Source organism: Pteropus alecto, unplaced genomic scaffold (genome assembly GCF_000325575.1).
Source record: "Pteropus alecto unplaced genomic scaffold, ASM32557v1 scaffold35, whole genome shotgun sequence".
NCBI classification, from domain to species: domain Eukaryota; kingdom Metazoa; phylum Chordata; class Mammalia; order Chiroptera; family Pteropodidae; genus Pteropus; species Pteropus alecto.
Window position 1 is genome coordinate 178,364 of NW_006437828.1, and position 4,691 is coordinate 183,054.

At 30.7% G+C, this 4,691-nt stretch overlaps 1 pseudogene; it reads left to right on the forward strand.

Annotated features, from left to right (window-relative positions):
* Nucleotides 1–3,898: 3,898 nt before the first annotated feature.
* Nucleotides 3,899–4,016, forward strand: LOC112482244 (annotated as a pseudogene).
* The last annotated feature ends 675 nt before the right edge of the window (nucleotides 4,017–4,691 follow it).

A 4,691-nucleotide genomic window follows, 5' to 3' on the forward strand; every position in this document is an offset into this window, starting at 1 on the left:
ATCTGAATAGACATTTCTCTAAAGATTTGTAAATAACTAAAAAGTATATGCCGAGATGCTCAACATTTAATTATTAGGAAAATATAAATCAAAACTACTACAAGATATTCTACACACGAAGATGACTAAAAACAAGAAGACAAGCAAGAACAAACATTGATCAGGACACAGAAAAACTGGAAATTTCATGGTTCAACTTTAGAAAACAGTTTGACAGTTCCTAAAAATGTTAAACATTATGTCCTAGCAATTTAACTCTTAGGTATATCTCAACTTAATTAAAACTTGTTTACATAAACACTGTTATGTAAATGTCAAAAAAAAAAACAGCATTATCCCTAACAGCAAAATATGGAAACAACCTAAATATCCCTTACCTGATGAATAGATAAAAATATGTAGTATTTTATACAATGGAATAGTATTTACCATAAAAAAGAGTGAAGTTCTGGTACATGTTAGAACCTGGATGAACCTGTAAAACATTATTCTAAGTGAAAGACACCAGTAACAAAAGATCACTTATGTAATTCCATCAATGCAAAATGTCCATATTAGGAAAATAAATGGAGACAAAAAGTAGATTACTGTTGCTAGGAGCTGAAGGCTGAGAGAATGGAGTATGACTGCTAATGGGTATGTGGCTTCCATTGTTCCTTTGGGGACGATGAAATGTTTTAAAAATAGTGGTGACGACTGTACAACTTTCAGTACAGTAAAAACTACTGAACTGTACAATTTAAAAGGGTAAATTGTATGGTATGTGAATTATATGTCAATAAAGCTGTTTTTAAAAAAACAATGGAAAAGGGTTTATGATCATTTACAAGTCTTCCCATTTATAAATGTTAATTTATAAATGATAGACTCATCTCAAATATAAAATTCTTTATAATTTAATAAAGAGTGATATTAAGAGAGAAAAATGATTAGCCATTGCAATTTAAATACAGCACTCTGAAGATAAACATGCCATCAGTTTCCAAATCACAAGTCAAAGGATGGATTTATTAAAGAAATTATCTCTTACAGTTTCATGTATCAACATGTCAGCTCAGTTCCTAGTCTCTATTACATTTTGACACCAGTGACAGAACTGCATGTGTTCCAGAATCTTCTAATTACCACAGAATATGCTAGAGTAGAAAGAAATATTAGACTCAAAATACAGATACATGTAAAAATACTATGCCTTCAGCCACATTCAGATATACGTGTGCTGTTTTCATTGTATGCCCCCAAACTGACCAATATATAGGTTGAAAACTAATTACCTCATATGATGAAAATGAGAAGTTCTAGTTAACTCAAAGAGTTAGCAAACAGTCTAGCACAGTTCTGGTTTACTGGAGAGAGAAACAGATTTCAAATTTAAATACTTGGTATGAAAAACCAACTCTACCACCTGCACAAAAAATATGTTATGCTTACCTTAACTGTCTGTGTCTCTTTCATTTAGCTTTTAAAAAGCTAATACCTAGCACTAAGAATTCCTGTGAAGAGTAAATGAAAATTAAATGTTGAAAGAGTCTAATATGTGGTAGGCAATCCATAAATAGTTTCAATATCTGATTAACTTGTTATTCCAGATGGCATATAATAAAAAAGCATATATTAATTAAACTATACTGAATATAATGAACACATTTTAATCATTTAGAATGTACTTTTATGTTTTGAAAATATTTAAGGATCATTCTCAGGAATACTCATATTCTACATGTCTTAAAAAAAGATTTTTATATAATGAAAGAAAACATAGAATATCTCCTTATTGTGCATTATTAAAATGGCAGAAGTTCACATGTATGAAACTCCACTGGGAACCTTATAATTAGAATAACATATATGAAGATTTTTGAAGTCTAACATGTAAGATCCAAACTTCTGTAATTATAAAGGACCACCAGGCACAGTATTATATTTTAATGAAATGAATAATACTTCTTTTAAAAATAGGTACTTTTCAAAATAATATCAAGACTGAAAGTTTTGAATACTGGAGGACAATGATCCATTACAGCAGTTAGTTAAACCAGTCACTAACAAGCCATATAAAAAATATAATTCATAAATATATAATTCAGAGGGATCAAAACACAGTATTGTATATTAATATCTGTAGGTACATTTTTGCTGTAATAAAGTTTAAAAGGTTATATTCTCCTTTATCTATTTTCTTATTTGTGAAAAATAAAACAAAAATGATTCTTTTCTCTCTAGCTCAACAGAAAAAGTCACATAAATCAAAATGTCATCAGTGAACTGGTAGTACTGTAATACACAGCCCATCACAGTCTTCACAGTGTATCAAATAAGTATCACAGAGGAAGAGAGACAAAATAAAACCCCTGGAGGTGCCATATGAGAACTCTGAACAGTAAATGAACAAATACCCAATGCTGCCCTCTGGGCCCCTGTGCCTTTAGGAGGAATGAAATCACTGTGGCAGAAGTCCATCAGACCTGATCGGTTTTTCACGGCCACTCGTGTGCAACACTCCTGACACTAGATGTCATACTATGCAATACGAGAAATTAATAGAGTTACTTTTTTTTCCTAAAAATCTAATTCCTTTCCCAGATACCCCTATATGTATATTGCTGCTTTCGCTGTGAAGTCATTTTCAAGTAATATCTAGAGATAAACTTCTAAGTCTCAGGTCAAACCTGTATGCTTTAAAGAATAAAAAAAAAAGTTTGAAAATAAATAAAGCCTCTAGGAAAATGGGGAAACATTGTGCCTTTTGTAGCACATTTTACTTCAGGTAATTTTCTCAGATATAATTTTTACCAAATTTATGTTTATGCTGAACCTCTTGATTTGTCTAAAGGCTGACAGATACACGCAGAAAGTCAATTCCTAAGAAATTCTGGAGTAAAGACCTCTCCTGTAAGAGCAGTAAACATAAACCCATATAACTATAGTGTCAAAAAACTTCTATTCTTTATCTAGCACAGTATAAGAATGACTGATAATAATACATACCACACACCATCTCTTAATTATCCCACCTTATGTATTTTTTCACATTAGTTTGAATAACTTGCCCAAAGTGAGAGAGCTAGTAAGCATCCTGTCTCAAATGTGACGTCCAGGCTAGCTGACCCCATCACTGGAATTTCAACCTCTATGCTAATATGGGGGCAATTAAGGTAATAATGCCAAATTAGCATAACCTATTTTCTTCATTCAATATGCCACCCAAGCCAATCTGTAGTTTAAATGACATGAGAAAAAAGAAAAAGAAAGAAAAAAAAAATAGTGTATCCAGCTTAAATTTCTGTTAAGTCTAATGTTTGTGAAAATACAGTTACAAATACCTATGAAAATTACTGTGGGAATCAAAAATATCTCTGAAATTGAATTTTATAGGATCAGTAATTATGTTGATAGCTCCTTTGATATCTAGCCTTGCCCTAATTATATTTATCTTTTAATAAATTTCAGATAAGAATTTTCCCATTCCCTTCATTTGTAAATATCAATTTTTTTCTGATATTAGGGTCATATAATTGTTGCAGAATTATTCAAATCAGAAACTGAAATCATCTTAATTCAACCAAAATTGAATTACAGTATCATAGTGCTTCTAGAAGTATGAACCCTACCACATTAAATCAGATTAAATTACCATCCTAAGTATCGGTGTTTTGATTATTCAGTATCTCTTCAACTAAATTAAAAACTTTTCCAGTGACATATAGAAAAGTTATCTTTAGCAAAACAAGGGTGTTTAAATAAACCATAAACTGAATCCAAACATTAACATATGATCTCTTTTTATGGAATATAATTCCAATCACCCATAATCCCCATTTAATATATCTATCTGTATAATTCTGTCTTGAATGCATAAAAATGGAATACTTGCATACCTTTAAAATAAAGCCTGATTGTCTACAGCCACACTACCCTGAACAAGCTCGATCCCATCTGATCTAAGAAGCTAAGCAGGGTCAGGCCTGGTTAGTACTTGATGGGAGACCACCTAGGAAGACCAGGTGTTAAAGGTATAAAAAAATTTAAAAATAAGGGATTGTAAGCTGACAAGGTCCTTGCAATCTGTGAGGTCAACCAAGGGTTGCCTCACCTAAAAAAATAATAATAATAAATTAAAAAATAAAATAAAATACAGCCTTAAAAAAATGACATTTATCTTTCTATATACAGTCTTACTTTACATGAAGTTATTTTCTGATTAAAAAGCTTTATATTCCTATTAATCTTTTCCTATTTATAATAAAAAATAATGTGTATCTTATAATTTTATTATAAACTTTCTCATTTTCCTGAGACTCAACAGCCTGGATAAACAAAAAATATCTCTACCATCGGAAGTTAGGCCATTAAACCTAACAAGATCAGCTTGGCATTGGAGAATCATTTTATCTCAAAATTCCTAAGAGAAATCAATTACTTTCTCTTATTTTTAAAACATAAATAATATGCTCACATACCTTTGTAAAATCTCATGGCCAATTAATTTGTATTGGACTTACCCAAATTGAAGCTGGTGGAATATGGACTCTTATAAGCACTTTGTTTTCTAACTGATTGAACATCAGAGGATTTTCAACAAATACATAATGTCAAAAACTCTTGCTAAATCTTTAAGAAATATTTCATGTTACATATCATATTTTGACCAAATAAAATCCAAATCAAACTATGACAAATTTCATCAATAC